This window comes from Protopterus annectens, chromosome 15.part0 (assembly GCF_019279795.1).
Source record: "Protopterus annectens isolate FY-2018-M chromosome 15.part0, PAN1.0, whole genome shotgun sequence".
Classification (NCBI taxonomy): domain Eukaryota; kingdom Metazoa; phylum Chordata; order Ceratodontiformes; family Protopteridae; genus Protopterus; species Protopterus annectens.
The window spans coordinates 545,822,955-545,846,840 of NC_056749.1; positions in this window are offsets into that span (position 1 = coordinate 545,822,955).

The following is a 23,886-nucleotide window of genomic DNA, read 5'->3' on the forward strand; positions in this document are numbered from 1 at the left end:
CCCCCCATACACCCCACACCCCCCCAGCAAATTAAATGTACCAAATCTGAGATCGCACTACATTGAGGAAAAGTGTAAACTACAGATAAGCAATGAATATTCATGCCACCATCGGCATAAATATTACTTTCCTTTTCTAAGATGTCACTGATTATTGGATGGTGGGCGGAATTTAGGCAGGACTTGATACTGCGCATCCTGCGAGGTACTGTTTTAATGCAAAACCATTTTCTAAACTGTCAGCGTATATACTATTTTCTTCCTAACTTTTACAGCAATTTACAGAGATTTGATTTAAACCTTCATTTCAAATTTTATATTAAAAAGACCGATGGGCATTTGCTAAACAAAGCAAAATAGTCTCACATGAAAACAGACTTGGTATGAGCAACAGTAAGATATTTTCCCCTTGCAACTCACAGTCAGGCAAATTGTGTACATTTATATCTACAGGCATTCCCCAAATCCATCAGTTATAATTACATTGCTAACAACATTCTTTTCAGATGTCTGTGTCAAAAACTTAATAAGTGTAAATTACCAAATTCACTGATTTCAAATTTGTTTCACACAAACACATTGTAACCAAAGTATTCCAACTTAATTCACATAAACACATGCACACTTGTCCTGTGAAGCCAGATTAAAGGCCGTTTAAAAATGACTAGATGATAAGAGCACAAGGTACTTTTATTTTCAGAGCCCCCCCCCCCAACTCCACCAGCAGTTATAACCACTTTATTGATGGTGTTACATCCCTGATTGTTACGGAGAAATAAATTAAATATGCTTTACTAATAGATTTGGATGAAGTACATGTAACTGTGTAAATATAACTAAAATCCTACCATAATATCCAGCCATATGTAGAAAAGTTTATTTAGAACAGTATTTATGAGAGCATAATCAAGCAATAATGCCTGACAGGGTGTGTGTTAATGTGTAATTAACGCCTGCCCAGGGGTGTTATGAAGCCCGACACTGCAGGCGAAGGGCCTCTACACCCATTGAAGGGCATTAATTACATCATTGTGTTTTACCTATATATATATATATATATATATATATAGCCTTTAATCTGGCTTCACAGGACAAACATGCATGTGTTTATGTGAATTAAGTTGGAATACTTTGGTTACAATGTGTTTGTGTGAAACAAATTTGAAATCAGTGAATTTGGTAATTTACACTTATTAAGTTTTTGACACAGCTGAAAAGAATGTTGTTAGCAGTGTAATTATAACTGATGGATTTGGGGAATGCCTGCGGATATAAATGTACACAATCTGCCTGACTGTGAGTTGCAAGGGGAAAATATCTTACTGTTGCTCTTTACATCCACTATGGCTGATCAAGTTTGCAGACGACTGCAAACTAGGGGCTATAATTGACTCTCCGGCTGACACAGACATCCTCCAAAAGGGTCTCACGGAGATGGATACCTGGTGTCAAAATCATGGCCTCAAACTAAATGCCAAAAAGTGCATAGTCATCCCCTTTGGAAAAAACAAAATACCCACAAACTACTACATAGGTGGTAGTCCCCTAAATACGGAAGACGTGATAAGGGATCTGGGGACCCAAGTAGACAGTAATCTCACCTTTGATCATCACTTTGCCAAAGTGGTTAGAAAATCCTTCTACGTGGCCCACCTAATCACAAAAGGGTTCTCGTCCAGATCAAAAGAGGTCATTGTGCCCCTCTACTCATCACTCATCAGACCCATCATAGAGTACAATGCCCCATTTCGGATGTACCTTACAAGACACCTGCAACAGCTGGAAAGACCTCAGAAGTACCTCACCAAGGGGATCACTGGCCTCAAACAGATGCCCTATGCAGCTCGACTGAAGAAATTACAGCTGTACTCTGTTGCATACCGCCTACTCAGAGGTGATCTCTGCCTGACATATAAGGCCATGTCCAACCCAGAATTAATGAACATGCTCCACCTAAAGAAAACCTTATCCCCACGAGCCACACGCTCTAGGGATCTCAACCTCACCACAACAATAAATAGGATGTGCTGGAGGGATAGATTCCTGTCCCAAAGACTTACCATGCTTTGGAACAAGATCCCAATCTACATTAGGCAGAGAACCTCACTAACACTCTTAAAAAGAAATCTTGACGAGTGGACGGGAAACAGAAAGTTTATCTCTGGGATCAATTCAGTGGTCCTGCTGGACAGAGGCATAGGGAACTAATCTAAGGGGGTGGCGAAAGCCAACACATTCTGGCTAGGCTTATAAATACCTTCGGGCAGATAGCCTAGTACCTACTTATGAACCTATATATATATATATATATATATATATATATATATATATATATATATATATATTTTTTTATTACTATATATTTTTTTAGTATAGTTTGGATGTAAAATAATTCCTCTGCCTAATGTTTCAAACTTGCTGTAGTATATGTTAATGGTGTTGGGGGAAACATTTTACATCCAAAATATAGCATTTAAAAAATAACCATGTTATTTACTTTATTTTTTGGTCCCTTACTCCTAAATCATTTGGTTGGCAGTCACTGGAGATTGAAATTACTAAATAATGACATATATCTGAGGTTCAGAATTTTTTCCTTAAGAAAATTCATGCTAACTTAAATCCTTTACTTTAGCAGTTCTGTAATTTTATAAGAGCAATAAACAAGTTTTTATTTTGGAGCCTTTGTTCCCCCTTTATTTTAGGCTTTATCCAGATTTCTTTAGCTGAAAGATGCAGAGGTTTGTAAACCTCTTTACTGCTGCTACTGCCAGTAGTCATCTCACACACACACACACACACACACACACACACACACACACACACACACACACACACACACACACACACACACACACACACACACACACACACAAACTTTGAGGTTTGATTTATACATACACACACACACACACACACACACACACACACACACACACACACACACACACTTTGAGGTTTGATGTATACATACACACACACACACACACACCACACACACACACACACACACACACACACACACACACACACACACACACACACACACCATACCTCTCAACTGTTGATTTTCGCAGAATGTCCAGATTGTTGCCTCATATTTTTGGTCTCCTCTTCATAAAATTTGTGGTTTTCTGGCTAATCACTGGGATGATCTGAGCACTGAAGTCACTAAATAATGACTTTTTTGAGTTTCAAACTTCAAATCTTTCAGAAAATGCATACTAACATAAGCCTGTTCTTATTCTTGGGCTTTTGTCCCCTAATTATGACAAGCTTTGTCCAGATTTCTAGCACTAGCAGGTTGAGAGGTATGACACACACACACACACATCTCTGCTTCAGAAAAAAATGCATGCTAACAAAAATCATGTTATTCTTGCAACTTTTTAAGTTTATAAGATCAATATTTAAAATCCATCCCTATTTTCAGTCCTTTGTTTTCCCATTTATTTGTAGCTCTGTTCATATTTCTTGTGCCATGAAAAGAAAAGAACAAACGGCAACAAAAGGACGCTCAAATACCAGATATATAAATAAAAAACTAAAAATAAGAGTGACCACCATGGCTGCTGGCATAAACTTTAGTAAATGATTATTAAAGTTTATGCCATCAGCGTGGTGGCCACTCTTATTTTTACAGATTTCTTCTACCAAGAGGAATGGTGGAGAGGTACACAAAAATGTTATGTGATGCTGTCAGGGATCACCCAATTCCTGTCACACTTCACTTTCTATCTCTCTCCCCCCTCACACACACACACACACACACACACACACACACACACACACACACACAGTCCATCCTACTCTGTCTCTCTCTGTTGCTTTTATACAGGCATTTTCTCTCACACACGCATACAGCAATATAAACACACATACACACAACCATCTCTCTCTCTTACTTTCACACACGCATACACTCTGTATCTCTCTGTCTCCCTCACACACATGCAAACACACACATACAGAAACACACACACACAAGTGCGCAAACACACACGCACATTTTACTTTACATTCATTTAACAGCAGAAGCCCTGCTTAGCGAGCATAAAATAGTAGCTCAACCGATCTCTCTATCACACTCATACACACACATATTTTCACACACAGACACACACACACACACACTTTTTTACTTTTATTTTATTTTACACTCACTAAAGAGCAAAAGTGCTGCTTATCGAGCATAAAATAATGGCAGCCATTCTGTTATCTCAGTCTGAGCTGCACGGTGGCTTCATATGCTCCTGTGAAGCGGCGGACTCGTTTTCAGCAGGCATTACTTGTACATTAGTACCTTGCTGGAGAACACTCGTTATCCAGTCAGGGTACTGATGTACAGTAATCCCATTCTCTAAGAAATATTAACCACCCTATAACATATGACAAGTCAGTATATGGACAATCTCTGTAGAAGTTAAGTCATCTGAATAGTTCCACATTAAAGAGAGTTATTACTAATGTATAGGTTGCTACTGGCTAACAACTTTGCATTTCAGTGCTTCACCTAAAAATGCTGTGACTGTTAAATTATAATTTGCATGTACTATGTTAAAAAATGTGTGTGCTGCTGATATTGCCATAACATTTCTTGAACTAGATCAGCTACGCAACAGGGAATGGCTGTCAAAAAATGACAACATGTTCACAGTCCCTAGGCTTGTGGTCCTGGAGACCATTAAGGAGTCTAGCCTAAATTCCCATTTGTCTCAAAGCACTGTCTTAATCAATGTCCCGCAGGATGTAAATGAAGCCGAAAAGATTCAGACCCTCTACCCTTGCCACAGTAATCGGCTGATTAACACGCTGGAGCTTTAGTTCTTTGTACTAACTGAAAGAATAAGAGTTTTTAACAAATGCTGAAATCCTTTACAATCCAACATTGTAGACAAGACTGTATCATGATAATATTCTAAGAATGACTACATAATGGATGCCAAAGATCAGATGGCTCTGATCATCGCCCCAAATAATGCAGGCTATATAACCTGACAAATGGCAACCCCTCTGCAGTTTGCTGGAGACTATAAAAGTACTGTAAAAATATATTAATGAAACAGTCTCCCTGGTGTCCCTTGAAGTCTCACAAACTCAGTATATCAATATACTGGGTCTAAAAAAAATAATGAGGAAACGTCTCCGTGTGTGAGACATCTAAGATTCCCTAGAGCTCCGGCACCTTATAAAAAACATACTGCGAATATCCCACCTAATAGCAGGTGGTAAAAATACTTTCTTTAAAAACTTTCCAAAGTATAAATCTACTAAAGTATGGAAGTACAAGCTAGTTTAAGTCAAATCTTCTTTATTAAAAACACCCAAACAAGCGATCCAAATAGTAGTTGAAAAAACAGAATAAAGTGTAGAAATTCACTAATCCAGTTATATACCTGTTTAAAAGCACGGGAGTGGTTTACTAGGGTAGCTGTGTTGTAAAAGACAACATGCTTACTTGCTAAATACCCCTTCCCCCATACCCCAGTGTGATATTCGGCACAGTGCTGTCTGACTTCAAGCTCTGTGATTCCAGGATATGTTAAACTAACCTAAAAATTAAACCAAAAATTTCACATTAATAATTGATAAAACTTCCTGAAAGCATTTCTTTGTAGTATCACAAAAGAAAAAGTTAACATAAGTCTTCAAAATTCCTTTCAACATCTTTTCTACCAACATTCAGAAACAATTTTAACATAGATCACTTTTGTCTGTTAGAACTTCAGGTTTGTGTGTCAAGTGGGGAAAGCAAATACAAATTAAAAGTTAAATAACAAAATATGACACTACATTTTGTTGGGCTAAAAACAATACATATTATTTAATAAAATATAGTACAAAAAACAAATTCTAAATAAATACCTACCAAACACTTGAGAATATATATATATATATATATATATATATATATATATATATATATATACACGTTATTTATCACAAATGATAAATCTATTAAGAATTTTAAAGTAAAATACACATAGAAATCTATAACATATGTGTGTGTGTGTGTGTGTGTGTGTGTGTGTATGAAATATCTAGTGGAAAAAAAAAGTAACTCATGCTCACAGCAGTGATGTTCACTCAGGTCTGCAAATCCTAGATGTGTAAACAGGACCCCCGTTTAAAATTTATAAATTGTTATAATATTGGAGCCAATATAAACATGTAGTATACCTGACACTAATACTCAGTATGTGTTTAGTTAAACTCAAGCACCGTGCAGTAAACAATTACAACCTAAAAAGGCTAAACTGTCATGAAAATCATTCATGTGCTATAAGGAATCTATTTCTGCTGTTTGTTAATTTTTTTTTAAATTAGTCTACCGTTTAAAATATTCAGAAGTTAATCTGTCTGAGCTAGCTAAGATAAGCAGCTTTCAACCCCTCATTAATATGAGTGCAGCTGTTAAAGCTGTCCATGTTTGCATTAAAAAGTTATAAACAAGAATTAATAAAATGTCATGTCATCTGTGGAATATGCACATACTGCTCTAATATAGTTCTGCTGTAATCAAAAGTCCAAAATGTGAGAAAGTGTTTTATGAATGTGCCCTAATTCTAATAACAGTACAAAATGAAGCTATAATTAGAATAAACATTCAAATGTTAAAAATAAATGGTTATTATAAACAGATAAATATTTGTATACACGTGTATCCACTAAAACAAAATGAATAAGCTACTACCATAATATTCAATTTTAAAATTACATTTGCAAAGTTAATAAAATTGTTGATAATTGCAAATAAATAAAGTTCACACCTTCAGTCTTGTAAACAATGGAGCAACCTGCCCACATTTTAATAGCAGGCTCTTGAGAAGAGAACATAATGAAATACCTAAAAAGTAGTATGAAAACATGCCCAAAATGAATCCGTGGCACTGTGAAATGAATGCACTTAGAATCGCAGGCAGGGGAGTAGTATGCAGATTTCAGTACAGAGAGGGCATTGATGCTAGCAAATTCTGGCACATGTATAGTTGTGCACTTATCAGTAAGAATGATTGTGTCTGTGAACCATATTATGCTGTTTTGTTAGTATAAACATTTAGACAGATATACATCTGGGTCTCCATGCAGGAATGACTCCTTCAATTAATGACATATGGATGATTATTAAGATGCTGGACAGTACATATTGTGCACTATGAACATGATCTATATGTATTCCCACATGCTTCATGATGCAAGCACATTCCCAAAGAGCAAAACGTAAACACTGTTTGTAAGGGGCCTGGCATCTTTTAATCTTTACATAATTTTTAAGGGAAGGGGGCAAGCAGGATATTGACTACCCCTTACAAACAGTACTACAGACACTACAAAATGAAATTGTGATACTACTGAGAGAAAAAAAAAACATTTCTATGCTGGGATCAGTTTTGATTTTTGTTTTAAGTACAGACCTCTAGTGCTGCACAACTTTAAAGACAATAAACTAGCTGCTGCATATAGCCTCAAGTTGCAAGGTAAGCTGGGTAAAATAAATAGTAAAATGTTATCACAGTCACTCTATATTTTTTTGACAGATAGACAAGTTGTAAGGTGCATTTAAACAGTGAAGATACCGTAATATAATTTGCATTGCAATGCTTTTGTGGTCACCATTGTGTGTGCCCTACTACCTTCCTTCACTAAATGTGCACACTAAGCCCCTTTGCATGTGTTTGCAATGGCTGCTTTCTGAGCACTTCAGCATCACTGTTAGCTCTCTGGAACATTCCTGCACCATGACATATAGTGCTTATAACATTCTGTATATACCTCTATCATAAAAAGAATGCTCTTGCAATACACATTGTATAGCAGCAATTTCATGGTGACAATAAGTGTATATGTCTTTTATTTCCATATGTCACATAGGCACATCTGATACACTATTGTATGCTGTCTGGGACATATCTGGTGCTCTGGACTGCTGCCTGTTATCAACAGCCACTGAATAAGTTATAAAGCAAACACTCATGGCCCTCTGGTGTGCTGTTCTGGTCTCTCTGGATTATGTACTGTGTTATTCAGGATGGCACTGTGCCATAGCAGGTTCCACTGTCACCTCACAGCAAGTGGTTCTCCAGTTTAGCTGTCTGCTGGGGTGTCTTCTGTGTGGAGTCTACATGTCCTTGTGTTTGCATGGATTTTCCCTGGGTACAAAGGCCTCCTCCTGCATTACAAAGATATGCAGTAAGTGGACTGGACAATGTAAAATTGGCCATAGGTATGAGTGCACTTGTGTGCATGTGGTGTGGAAGACTAACTATGGTAAGGCTAACTACCTGGGGTGCAAATATTATCTTTAAATGATGATCACTGTTGAGGTAACACCATGATACCACAAGCAAAAAAGTGAAAACAAGGGGGTTACGTATGTATGGGATGGATCATTTATGATTTGTTGCTAATTTACATACATACACACAAGGTCTTCTTGGTTCTCAGTTGTTTAAGTCTTTGTGGTATTTTGTTTTTCTTTGTGCTCTGTGTATGGCTTTAACACCAAATGTCTTAGTGTGCTGGGAGTCCGCAATGCGTATCTTGTCTCAAATCCAGTAAAGATGCAATGCAAAACTGAGCAAGAAACAGTGAATTTATGAGGATGGATTATAGCATATAATGCAGTCTATATAATCAGTAAACTTGTTCCGAGCTCAGTGTAGATAAGATGTACTAGGTCTGACCAACTTTTATAATACAGATTGAGACTGGGCTGAAGAGACTTTCCTCAGTGATTACAAAAATGCAAAGCAAAATACATATGCAATAAGATACTGCATAAAAATATTCAAATTAATGTAGAAAGCAGACTGATTAGCAAGAAGATGCAACTAATTAACTCTGTTAGCATTAGCATAGATTGAGGTCATACAACATCAGGAGAATAAACAAAAGCTATAGATAGGATTTAGTAAACTTTGCATTATTTATTATTAATCTGTTTTTGTTGGTTAGATTATTCTCACTGGGCATGGATTATTTTCAGAGGAAATCTCTAGTAGAATTCATACTGTCCAAAGGTAATTGGCCGTGGCATTCCTCTACTCTTCCTGTTTCCTTTTAGGAGGAAGATGAAAAATAATAGAAAAGAGGGTATAGGGTATTGAACTGCTGGAACTAAGTGTTATCATTCAGGCTTTGGATTGTGGAGGAAACAAAAATGGAGTAAAGTAGTAGGATTGTAATCTGCAGTATTGTGTAACACAAGTAAAATACTTGCTCATATTGAAGTTGGTGAGGTGAATATTTCACAAAGCTCAATTATAGAGAGTTGATATCGAGCTTTGGAAGATTGCAAAATGGCAGGGGGCTGAACCTGTGGCTGTATGCAGATCTGGGCAAGGAAAAGATGACAAAAGCACATTTAGACATACAGATTGTTCCAGTCTGGACGTCACTGACAGGCAGGCAGCCAGGAGCAGCAACAGCAACAACATTATTTGCATAAACAGTGAGGAGTTTGCAAAAATGGCCAGAAACATTGGAACCTAGAAGAAATGTATTGTGGTGCAACGTCACTGGTGAGTTGCTTTCCAAATGGCAGTCATTTGGGACAGAAATCTTAAAACATTTATGAGTGCCACCATTACAGATGTATGAATATTCATTAATTTAGGCACTGAAAACTTTTTAATGTGGCTTTGGAAAATCAAGCTGTATTGTAAGTTTCAGGTAAGAGCTTTGTTGAAATTTCTGATAAACTTGCCTGAGGCCTTTTTTTTTTTTTTTTTTTTTTTTTTTTTGAGAGCAAATACTTGGTGTTAATGCAAACAGGGCAATGATTCATTTCACACTAATATTACTGGCTTTATGAACTGCTTTGACTAAATATTGTGAACGAGAGCATGCAACTGAAAATGTGTTTTATGGATTGAGCTGGTAACGTCTATAAAATCTGGCTATGAAACAAGATAGCTGTGTTACCAAACATTCTAACTATCAAGGATTGAGATGAAATGCAGTACTGAACGAGATAAAAATGTTATTTTGTGGAGAGCTAGGTCATTTAGTAAAGATCTGCAGCACTCAGGGATATGAAGTATGTGATGTAACAAGGCAAGGGTATATTGAAATAAACTGCATAATAGAATGTATGAAATGTAGAAAGACTGCTCATTTCTGAATGGACTGTCATGAAGCTACAGTATTACAGGATGCTTTTAAAATGAAGGAGGTAGTGAATGTTAATAAAGCGTACTTACTATTAATAGTGGAAATGAAAATGGGAAAACTTTCATGCTTGAAAACAACAGGAAAGGGATTTGGAAGATGAAGCAATTCATGCAGATAACAAATTTCAGTCTTGCAAGTAGCACCTGAGGGAAAACCAGGTCAAGAAAGGGAAGTGTTTGGTAAAGATGGTACTTTAGAGGAAAGAGTAAGTATGGGAATAAGCTTATAATGTTAAAACGTAGAAGTAAATGTTCATTAATAGTGTAAAAGTATTTATTGTCAATGAATGCTAATACCAGTAAGGGTTATGTGAGCAGGCACACTCTTCATTAGTTAAAGAAACAACAAAAGGAAGTAGGCTTCTTACAAGATGAATAGTACTTTCCAGAAAATGACAGTATGAAGTTCACTTTGATTGCTGGGGAGAAGGGATGAAGGTGCTGACTTTGACCAGAGGAATGCTCAGGAGTTGCAATAGTTTCACACAAGGAGTCCGGTTTTAAATTATAAAGCAATGAGATCTTAGTTATGTCAAGTAAGGTTTTGATTTGTGATAGGGAAGATAACATTAGTGAGATTGCACACCATATTCACCCCCCGTTAAGGATAAGATAAACTTCTAAAGTTTTTGAAAATCTTGAGAAATATGTATTATTAAATACAATAATTATATGTGATGGAGACTTTGCTGTTTGGATGAAAGAAATATAAAAAATGGCAGAGCAGTAAAATGCTGAAAGATATAAGGAACATTGATTTGCAAGTGGTACAAATACATGTAGAAGGGGAATGCTTACTACAAAAATGGATTATATGTCTCTCAGTAAAATATTTGGCAAAACCTATTGGTGGAGAATGAGTAATGACCTTTCCAATTGGCATGTGATTTAGATGCAGTTAGGTAAGGCAGGTAGATGTATTTATGTGTGTATGAGAAATAGAAAAAATATTGAAAGAACTGATGCTGCATTTATAAATAAGCAGAAAGTTAATGGATGTTTTAAAAAGTGATGATGTGATCGCACAAGTACAAAAGTCTTGTAGGAACAGCTGAAAATGATGGAAAGCTTATAAAGAAACATAACACGAATAACTCTTATTTAAAGTGGGAAGAGGAAATAAAGAAAGCAATTATAGAAAATTTGTGGAAAAGCCACTTCATGAAATCCATAAACCTAAAAAAGAAAACATAAGACATTGTTTATACTCGTGCATAGCAACTAAAACCTGGAACAAAATTCCTGTGGATGCTAAATCAACAGCTGTAAGCCACATTTTAAGCATACCTAAAAGAATACCTTTTCAGCTTCAGATTTTGTACTTGCCTTTCTCAAGGTTAAACAGACCCTTTTATTTTTTCTGCTATACTCTTTCTCTTCCACACTTCCCCTCTCTGTTTCATACTTCTCCCTCATTGACATAATCTGCCACACACCCACCATCTCTCTTACTCTTCTTGGCACCTACCCCTTTTTTCTCTTTTCTTTATACATCACGATCCTTAAATATTCTTTCACCCTCTTCTTCTCCACCTTCACTTGACCTTTCTTATCTTATAATATTCTTCATGCTGTCAAATGTTCTATTTTTTGACCTCCTGTACCTGATTACTTCTTTCTCCATAATATTCAAATATACTTGGATAATTATATCTGTCTATAGCTATCTATCTTTGGTTTACTATTGGAATTTCTAATAATCTTCGGTCAACCATTTAAAATGTCGACCCGAAATGCTGAATTTGAAATTCCAGAAAGTAAACCAAAGCAAAAATGAATAAATCGGCCACAGTGGTTTTATGTATTTGACATAGCAGGAGGTGACATCACTCACCTCCTGCTATGCACATTAATGTACTGTTGGGGCTACTCCCCCCTGCACCCCACACCCCCTGCACATTAAATATGCCAAGTCTGAGATTGCATTACAGTAAGGAAATGGAGTATATCCCTGTTCCTCACTGAACCGCACCCTTGCTGCACAATGCTGAACCGAAATTATTGACCTACACTACCCATTTGCTGTAGTGTAGTTGATCGATTTTGGGTCGACATTCTGCTGATTTGGAAACTGCAAGTTGACGACATGCTGGTCGACTGATGCAGTTTCCAAGTTTTGATAGTAAAACATATAGATGCATGTTTTTTTTTTTTTTTTTAACTTTTTTCCTTCTATTTATCTCACTGTATAATATATTGTAATATTTTCTTTTGTACAGCGATGTATACGTATACAATTTGTATTATGTCTTATGGAAAATTTCCCCCTGTGCCTCTGCTGAAAATGTGATTTATGCCCAGTTAGATTTTTCTAGTAATCCACTGTCAAATAAATAAATAGATAAATATGGTGTGTATTTCTCAATAGCAAAAGGGAGGTTTATAGTATTGTAATGAAGAAATGGCTTTATATAATGATAATATAGAGAGGATGACTGATTAGATGAGAAAACAGAAATCTGTCGTTAAGCTAAGAAGAAAGAGATAAATTCCCTTTTTGCTAGTTCATTTCAGAAGGAATTTGTTTATGAGCAAACTAATAGAGAAATCTGGGGTTTCGGCAACCCAAAATGTAAGATGAGAACTTAAGCAGTTAATTGAGATAAATGTATAACGGTAAAAAAGAGCGAAGGAGGGCATATAGAAGGTTAAGAAGTTAAGCAGTGGAGTGGTTCAGGAAATAGGTACATATTGTAGTGGTACAGGAAATAGGTACATATATAAAGTCAGAGAAATTGGACTTACCTTTTCTGTTTTATAAATGTTTGGAGGAATATTTAATTTGAGGTATTCTTGCAAGGTTTGCAACAATGGTAGCTGGAAAGAGAACACATGAAAAGGAGTTATTTAATCATTATCAAGTTTTTCATGGATGAGGAAATATGAAATATTAATAATTGGAGGCCTTGGGTAGTAACCAATACAGACTGCAAGTTGTTAATCAGTATATTGAAGTTAAGGGCAGTGATATTAGATTTAGAGGAATCTGAAGTGATTGGTGTAGGTAAGGGAATGAATATTTTAATCTGCTCCATATATTCAGTGACTAATGAAAGAGATCAAACGTAGGAAAGGAGGGTGATGGTGGTGGAAAATATTGCCAAAGCATTCAGTTATAGTTCACATAGTGTTAGGCCTGATATTTTGAAGTCTTTTGGTTTTGGGAAACAGTTTATATGTGTGATAAAATATATACACACAATATTTTGTATAATTCCTTGTGAGAAATGATACTTTGGGCAAAAGATAAAGATGAAAAATGAGGTAAGATAGGTGTTCTTAAAGTCCTTATTTGTTGCTATTATTGACTTTCTTGTACGTGAATTTAAGAGGTTGACTCTGGTGAGAGTGGACAACAGGATAAAGGTACATAGTCACGGTATTGTTTAGTTAGGCAAATAATATTTTTTGCTATTAAAGATGGGAAATGTATTTTATTTGTGATTATTTTATAGAAGATAATGGTCTGGTAGGGCTTCGGCTGCATCAAAGTACTTGTACAGGTTTTGGAGTAGTAACTGGAAAATGTGAATTTGTTTTTCTTTTACACAAAGAGGTAGGGATTAAGTTTTGGGAATTAATTTTAAAGGCATGTAAACATTTCTGAGATGAGGAAAATGTAAAGTGTGGAAGGTATATAGCATATCTTTAAAAGTTTATTTAATAAAACTAGTTATTTTGAGGAAAGTGAATTTTTTTGTTCTAGTATATCCAGTGACCAAGCAGTTCAAAGCTGAATGGGATTGATTTTTTTTATATGGGAGTTGCATTTAAAACCAATTATAGAGGGCATTTTGCATACCAAGGAAGTGTAGGGGGATTAAATGTGATAAAGCTATTATTTTGTTTATCATCTTTGCATTTAAGGGTGATAATTAAATAGTGTCAGGACAAGTTAGTTTACTTCATCAGTTCCTTAAAAGGAGCTTTTTGTCCTTTGTTAGAATTTAAAGGATAAGGAAGTATACAGAGATAGAAAGGGTCCAATATGACTATAGAGAAGAGTTATTATGGAAATGTGCAGTAAAATTACAGCTTGATGGTAAGTTAAGATACATTGGTTTTACTAGCAGGAACAGAATAGAATACAAGTTGGGTATTTGGGATTTTGTATGGAGGCTTTTCACTGGATTTTTTTTTGTGAAAGTTGACATGAAGTACAAAGTAGCAGAACAAAGGAATAACTAGGTTCTGAAAGGGATGTATGATGTAATATTTGGAGGAAAATCTTAGATTCCTCCACATGCCACTTTTGGGCTCAAAAAGCACCACTGCCTTCTTCCGCAGAGGTCATGACGAAGCTGGTAAGAAATTGTAGATGAAAATGGGAGACAATTCATGGTCACACTTGTTATTGGCTGCACCCACTGATGTATAACAGGGGGCACCTCATTTGTATGACTAGTGTCAAGGACAGATAAGTATATATACTGTTTTACAATGTTTTGACATTGCACTTTAAGGTGTGAAACATGGCTGTCATGTATCTGTTTACATGCTCTTACTAAAGCTTGCATTGCAGAGACTTCATTTCCATTGGGTGATCTGTGGAATTGCAAATATCGCCCTACAGTCATAGTGCTAACTAGATGCGCATTGCTGCCTGCAAGTGTCTTGGTGTCTGCACAATGTTGCAGTTAATTGGGCACACTATTTATGAAGCTGACATGATGAGCATATTGAGAGATTCAGAAACAATGATGAGGTTTGGCCTCGTTTATATAATCACTGCATCCAGACACCTGAATTTACATGGTATATGTGTGAGGGAAGGCATTTAGAACCATCACACCACAGAAAGTTCAAACACCACAAAAGGTGTAAAACAGAAGTCAGTGATTTTTTAAATTGAAAGAGGTTTTGATTTTTTTTCCAGAGAAATCTGGTGTCACATTTTCCATACTTTAGAAGAAGAAAATGTAATATATGATTATGTAACATCCAGAAGCTGACAAGATAGTTGTTTCATAAGTATGGACATGAAAAAGGTGCTTGTACAACAATTTGTGCAACTTCTTCAAGGTATGTGCTACTTTTTCAGTTTCAGTGTCTAAAGTATGGGTAATACTATTTGCAGTGGTAGTTGACTGTATGATGATATAGCTTTGACAAGACATTGATGGGTTATTGAACAACTTGAGTAAGAGGGATATTGCTTGGGTAAGGCAATTGTGGTGCTAAAAGATTGTTAGGCATAATGAGAAACACACACTTCACTAAATACTTGAACACATGGGGACACATTCAGACTAGTCTCAAACTGACAGTTGCTGTCAAACCATTTGCCGGCTTACTAGCTTATATGTATACCACATGTGTAAAACTATTTTTAACAATGAAAGGGACTGTTGCAGCTGTCATATTGTGGGTATGGTTGCTTAATAATGTCATATGGTTGACACTGAATAAACTGGAAGCATAAATGTCACTGTCAGAAAAAAGAGTAGCGTGGTATATGGAAAGGGGGGCAACAGTGTTGTGAGGTGTTTTTTGGGTAACTAACAAACAACATGGTGTAATGACTGTGATGTCCATGCCTACAGAGCAATACCTAAGAAAGCCTGCAGTGAGCAGGATGTTACTGGCAAGGGCTATTGGGACAATGCCTGGAATGATCTGGCGGTGGACAGTAATGCTGTTGGTGGCCAGGACTGTACATATGAAATGGCCTGCCACAGAGCCACCGACAATACTCATACATCTGAAAAATAAGCTCTCAACGTGGCACAGGAAGAAAGGTGGTTGGATGCTGGGCCAGTTTTAGAGGTACTTCTCAAGGAGATGGAGGAGTTTCTGGCCTCTTCTAGACAGAGCAGCAACTTGCTGAAGTAGCATCCAGTACCATTACCTGATCTAGTACCTCTGAAGAAGTCAAGGAGTGAAAAAAAAAGTTTGATTCCTGCTTTTGTTTCCTGATTTAAAATGTAGCAAAGCTTGAAACCACTTGCTACAATGTACATTTGTATTATTTGAAGTAAGTGGCTTGATACAGTTGCCATACCAGCCAGTAAGCACTTCAGCTTTAGCAGCACTCTGCAGTTACAGTATAGTCATTAATTTCTGCTTATTCATACTGGAATAAAGTCTTGTCAGCAACGGATGATCAAGCCTCCTAAAATCTTGTGGCTGGGATGGATGCCCCTTCACATAACCCTGGCTATGTCTCTTGTGATGGAACTTCACTGGGCATCAAGAGTATCTACTGAAGATGCCCCAGGCATGTAGAGCTCTTCCTCTGTAATAGTAGTTGTAAGTCCTCCTGATCTATTGCACTCTGGACAAGTTATTAAATTTTTCTGATTTGGGTTATAATAGAACACCAGAAATTCCAACTGCATAACCATCTGTACAAGGTATGCTGTTTAAATATTTTGTTTTCAAATGATAGTATTATTGCATCTGACTTTCATGTGTACTTCTTATGCTGGATCATACAAAGGGTATTGTGCTTTGCCCTGTTCATAGGTGATTTTCAGGCACAACCGCTATACTACTGGCACTGCCTGATGTTGGATCTTATGGCTCTGATGATGATAACGTGGATGAGCTGGCACAATCAAGGAGTACAGTGTTTGTGTATGTCAGACTCAGGAAATGTGACTACTGCATACTGTACACAGACCATGGACACCTGTTTGCCTGTTGATAGCACACAGGGAAGATCAGTTACATGGAACATTAGCAATAAAGGGCCCCCTACTAGATGCATGTCACAGTTGGCTTTTAGCCCAATTAGGTGGGGAGGTACACTCAGCAGGGAGGCTGGGTACTGGTGATCAGTGGACACATGCTTCCCCCCTCTCCATCTAAAGCTTGTGTGCCAGTTGCAGAAACCCAGTGTATATTCAGGGCCATCAGAGAGGTCAAGGCTACTACCACCACAACCACGGTGAAGTTATTAAAGCTGATACAGAGTATGCAAGATGACCTAAAGGAGTGCATATCTTGTATGTGTTTTTGGTTTGATGGACTAAATTATTTGGATAACCGAATGTTCCATATTCTCTCAAGCTGGTCTTCCTCACCATCACAAAGCCATTCCACCACTGCTTCCAGAGGTGGTGGCCATCATGACCATGGATGTTTTAGATCATGCTCATGTAGAGCTAGTATTTCCACAACTACATATCTGTTGTGTAGGTGTCCGGCCAAGAGAGGACATCCACGGGTTTGACAGTTGTCACAGTAACATATCTTGTAATGGATGCTAATCACAGGCTCCAAGCATGCCGACGTCCAGCCAGGGCTCTGGTACAATCAGTGCAACTCTTTTTAGAACCAGCTCTCATCATTGGCAGGTGTCATGCATAGGATGTTCAAGTCTCAATCATGCATGTCCTAGACTTGTCTAGTAGAGCTATCCTTAGTACAACTGCTGTTGAGATTGTGTACCAGCAGATACTCACACCACCATAGCACCCAGAACATTACACCCACTTCCAGTTACACTGGGCCTTCAAAAGCCTTTTATGTTAATGCCCCCCCCACTCAAAGCTAATACATACAGCTGTACTCTGTCCTTCACATGAGCAAAAGATAATTGTGCCCTGCCCTTTGTACATTGTTACTTGGTTGCATATGTCTGATGCTCAGTGCAGCCAGCCTTTGTATGGGTAATCAGAGCCTGGGTTTGGTTTTGCATGCATCACTTGTACTGTAGTGCATCTGCTTTTCTCTGCTTAGCTATCGGTCAAAGTTATGCACAAGCAGCTACCTCTTTGTTAGTGTCACAGCATTCTATGTCTACCTCCAGCTACAATGATCACCCACTGCTGCTGTCTCTTCCACTGACTCCGCCTCACTGGCTGATGCACTGGGGACTGCCTCCACCTCACCCCCATTGTAACTATCTCCAAACTATCATATTGGGTAACACTACACATATTGAAAATGTTTTTGTACTCGTGCCAGAGTCATACTATAGAGCACTACAGGATAAATCCAGAGAGTGAAAGCAGCCTTACCATAGGCATTTCTGGAGGGGAGATGACAAGACTGGTTTGTAAAGGCTGCTCCTCGGAATACCTTGTCAGCATTTAGCATGGCTGCAGAGAAAGTCCACCATGTTGCTGCATATCTTCATTCTAATGCACCATGGTGGGGCTATCTCTGAATCAGAAATTGTTACTGTGAGATGTATAGCCCCCATATACCATACAATAACTTTTCTGAATCTAGGCCAAGGTATAATGCCAGTTTTGATCAGACTGTAATATGCAAACAGATTATGTGGTAAAATAAATCAATCTATAATTGGATAATGCTATTTATTTTCACATCATTCTATACAAAGAAATGGTTGAGTAAATAATAGAATGGATGGAGGATCAGACAAATGTGAAGAAAGTACCACAGACAGAAAAATGGAGGGGGACCTAAAAGTTCTAATCAAGGAGTTTAATTTTGATGTACAAAAAAGAAGATAGTCGATTCTGGTACAGAAGTAGAATGGAAGGAGATAGAAGGAGGATTTTCCACAACAGGGAAGATTACAAGTAAGAAGAAAAAGAAAAATGGAGCATGGATGAAAAAAGGAAGAAATGACATGTCTTTAATTTATTGTTAATGTTGTGAAACTATGGAATAGTGCAGAAACTAATGTAAGAGGTCAGACTGCAATACAGTTTTATGTCAAGACATATCAGTTTTAGAATATACAGCTTTAGAAGGACATCAGTTGTCATTTCATCTTATAGATCATTCTAGAGTACTTGTATGAAGTAAGAAAGATTGACTGAAAATTACAGATGACAAGATTATTACATCAGGAAAAGAAATTTGTTGTATCAAAAGAAGTAAAACTAAATACAGAATTGTTATACACCAGGAAATTTCAAAGGTACAGTGAGATAAGTTAAGGGATTAGGTAACTGCAGATGGAAATTATAAAGTTGTGTTCATGTAATATAAGACTCAAAAGGAGAAAGTAGATGTGATGGAGTTACTCTAAACAGAGTTTTTTTCAAAGGTAGTGTATTAACTGCAACACATACCTCTCAACCTCTTAGCACAAGAAATCTGGACAAAGCCATAAATAATGGGGGAATGGCCCAAAACTAGGGGCATATTTTAAATATTGCTTTGATAGCTTAGAAAGTTGATAGAATAACAGAGTTTACATTAGGATGAATTTTCTAAAGGGTATGAAGTTTGAAACTCAAATGTCTGCCATGATTTTTTGGGATTCACTCCTCAATAATTTGCCAGAAAACTAAAAGTTTTAAGGCACAGACCAGAAATATGAAGCAAACATCTGGACATTCTGCAAAAATCTTGACAGTTTTGATGTATGCTGAAACAAACCATGTTTTAGGGATTGAGAGTTTTTGGGGCAGAAGGTTGTTAAACCTTAATTACAAAGGTTTCTGAACATATGGAATTAGGATGTTATACAGGAAAGAAAGAGGTTAAGACTGACGCACAAATGTTAGAATAAGAGGAGTTTACAGAAAGTGTGGATAGAATAAGAAGAGTTTAAAGAAAGTGTGGCTAGGTTATTAAATAATCATAAAGGTATGAATCTTTCTTAGGTTTCATGGGTAAATGTGGGTTAGCTTTAAAAATATGTTGAGAAAATGTCTTTCTAAAATTAAAGGGAAACTTTGAGAAGAAGAAGAAGAGAAAATATTAAATAGCTATACAAGTCTGTAGAACAAAATAATTAAGAGGCAGAAGGAATATTGCTGTTGAAGGCTAGAAAAGATTGGTAAGAAGACCATTATAGAGGAAAGTGAATTTCTTTACAAGGCAAGGGGGGGGGGGGCAAGAAATGGAAACATATATATATATATATATATATATATATATATATATATATATATATATATGATTGTATGATGAGGAAGAGACTGTAATAAAGGAAAGGGTCAGATCATGATGTTTGTAAAAGCGTATATAAAATAAACTTTGAAGAAGAGGTAGATTTGACTGACAAAGGGTAGAAGTGTATGGATTAAGACATAAATTGTTGGATTGTAGTGGATGGCTAACAGAAAATATTATAAAAGACTAAAGTGAATGGATTCTCAGCAATTTGTATGAATTTAGTGATGAAGATGGTATTCAAAAACTGAAAATTGTACAACAGAAAATCTGTGTTAGCATGGTGCTGGCTGTTTTAATGTATGATGAAGATAATATGGTATTAATGATTAAAATGGGAAAAATTTAGAGAGAATATTGGGGGTGGTTAGAGAATAATGGAAAATGTTGGTGTTAGAGGTGACATCAGTAAAAGGGGTAAGCATATACTAAATAGTAAAATATGGAATATAGATGAAAAAACAATTTTGTTTTTGATATGGTGTTTGGAAAAGGTATAATATTGAAGGAAATGTTAACATGAAAAACATGGGTACAAAAAAATGAAAAACATGGGTCCATGTTGAAATTGCAAGATCTGCTTTTATCATCCTAAGAATACCAAAAATGCAAACAAGTCAAAATGTGTCAAGTCCTGGACTTCAGTACCTTAGAGTGATCCTCTTTGTAGTGATTTCAGAGTTAATATATAAATATATGTGTGGGGGTGCAGTGAGACAAAGCCTCCCCCAAAAATATTTTAATGACACTGCAGTGAGTTTTGAGATTTGCTGACTTTATTGACAATTTGCATTTTATTGTTGGGTGTTGCAGGGCTCACAATAACTGGAACATACTTTCCTTAATGAGTCAAAAACATGGACTCTTATAGAACCATAGTAAGTATAAAAAAACATAGAATGATGGAAACCATATTATGAGTGGAAAGTTACACAGCCTGGATGTTGTATATCTGAAGAGCTGGGAAAAACAGTGTTGGAATTTCTTTCAGGATTTTATGGAAATCTAGGCTGAATCCTTGGAAATGGTTGCAAAAGCAAAAAAGTATGAGATATGGAAGGGATGTAAAAAGATGACAAAATGAGGGCTGCATCAAAGAAACAGTAAATCAGAAGAAAATGGAAATGATGCTGTAAATGGCTGTAGAATTAGACAAAGGTAGTTTTAATGAATGGTGGGAGAGCCTTTTTTGGAAGATGGCTGGACTGTACAAAGGAAAGAAAGCTAGCAAAACAATGAACAAAGATATAAAATAGAGAAAAGCAAGCATTCGATTTTTTGAGGTTTACACAATTAAAGTTGTTTGAAAAATTCAGATGATGGACAAAGTTTTAGAAGAAAGTTATTGAGATGGCTGAGATGTAATTATATAAAAATCTGACAGCATATATTGCTGTAATGTGAGACAATAAATGATATTTTGGAAGTGATGACAATCATAAAAAAGTAATTTTATAAATGTTGTGGTTGAAATAATCAAAATGAGGTGTGTAAATAAGTAAAGATAAGCATCCAAATGTACTGCCACCAATTCAGGCAGACAGCAGGATCTCCATTTACTGTTTCCCTCTGCTTATGCTGCACTACAGTGTCAGCATTGAGGCATGAATGCAGACACCTGATACTGAGGTGGAATCCATAGCCTTTTGATCTTCTCAGCATCCGAAATGAGCATGTTACATACTGAACCACTGACACCGTCAGCAGTGAATGCTTTCGCCTAAGTATAAGAGGAAGTGACCTGCAACAGTTTTTGCCTCTAATTGTTTTTTTTCCTTTTGGTTCTTATTTCAGTTTTATTTAGGTTTTTGTTTTATTTGCTATTTTGAGTGTTGAATAAGTCCCTGCTTAAATAAAAATTCTGTTGTTACTTCTATATAAATAATGTCCAAACACACTAAGCAACAATAGGCAAGTCAGTGTATACAACATATGTATTAGAAAATGTATTTCTAGCACGCTGTGTCTTTTTAAATAAGTTAATTGAACAATTGATTTTATCACATGATTACTATTTAAGTAAGTGTTTGAGTTTTGGAAAAGTTTTACAGTCTGAGGAAGCAGATGTGAAAACGCTTACCGAATAAACGTTTTTCATTTTTACCTTTAATACAGTCATACTGGATTTTTGTCAAGCCGGTGGTTGCCTATTGCTGCTTAGTGTGTTTGGACATTATTTATACAGGCTTTGTGGAAGCACAGAGGCATTTACTCTGTCGAGTGTGGCTTTATACGTTATTGTTACTTCTACATGTTGAATATCTTTGAGGACCTATTGCTTAGATGCTAACCAAAATGCAAGTAATTATCTTTCATGTTTTTTTTTTATAATATCAACAAGCTGTGGACTTTTATATGTTTCTGTGTTTTTAATAAAGTTGTCAAAAAATTATAGGTACACAGTACAGTGCAATGACAAAGTCTGTGTGTGTGTGTGTGTGTGTGTGTGTATGCGTGCGTCTGTGTGTGTGTGTGTGTGTGTGTGTGTGGCTGTGTATACATGTGTGTGTATGTGTGTATTCCATACAGTCTAAGTGAGTAGTTTAAGAAACACAAAAAAAGCAGTGGAGAGCCTTTCTGGAGTCCAGCACTGCAGGTGTGAGATTTCTGGTGCACTACAGCAATCCTGTGAGCACAATGAACAGGGAATAAAGCAGTTTTGTTGCTGTAGGTACCTTGTGAAGAGATGGCAAATTGCAAGAAGTATAATCGAGAATTTTCTGTATTTAACTGTTTGCTTTGGCTATTTGTTCTTGTTCTTCTGGTTGTGCCCCTAGTTTGACATCAGGGTGCTTACAGGTGATGACAGTGAGTGTTGGATTGTTGTACTATTCCACTATGAAGGTTAACATATCGCTCCTAACTAGTTTAATAATTATTAATGAAGGCTATGTTTGGAGTCCTGCTTTTTTTTTTTAACAATTTAGGATTAAGTCTCTATCCACACACAGTTCAGTACAGGCTAATACTGAGCTGTTTAGTGTACTTTCTAAATACTACCCACAGAAGCCAAATCTGTGCAAGTAAAAATTGAAAGTAAAGGCAGAGCATTTGCTTATGTTTCCTTAGCTATACAGCATGATATATGGGCTGGAGACTTCAAGAGGGTGAGCTTACATGACATACAGGAGGAAAGGACAACAAAATAGTCAGTAATGGTGGATGTCATTTCTGCATATAAAGCAGCACAAAAACCCAGGCACGGCATGCCTAGAAGTCAGGTAGAACAAAGGAGGAGTCCATTTCTTATAAGAGAAAGATTACTAATAATGTACCTTCAGATACAAATATGTTAGGAAAACATTAGGGTGAGATGAACTAGATTACGGGAAACATTGGTTGGGGTCATTGCCTCACATGAAGGGCAGTGCTGAACTTATAGAAAATTAAAGATAATAATTAGTGTCTTGGAAGGAATAACGTATGGTAGAGTTACTGGAGTCTTTTGACTGGTTAGCCTAGTGGCTGAATTTGGGGCTTCTGATTACACAAAGATTTGGGGATCCATCCTCCTTTAGGATCATCATCTCTGTAGAGTTTGTACAATCACCCATGTTTGTGTGTTCTATCACCAGGTACTTTTGATTAATAAATAAATTGTATTGATACCAAAGCTGGTAATATGAAGTTTATGAGCTGGAGCTGAGAAGCAAAAGTACCCAGCAGAGGCAAAACATAGGGATTTGGGGTAGGTAGCACAGTGACATAGAAAGCACAAGGGATTGGTAATGTTTGTTGTTTCATAGGTAAGAAATTTGTGAACCATTCAGAAGGGTGTGCTACCCTTTGAAGGAAAACTAGATGAGGATTTTAAGCATAATAATGGCTCTCCAAGATTGTGGTGCTAAATATAAATGTGCACATTTCATTTTACCTAGTGTATAGTTTTGTC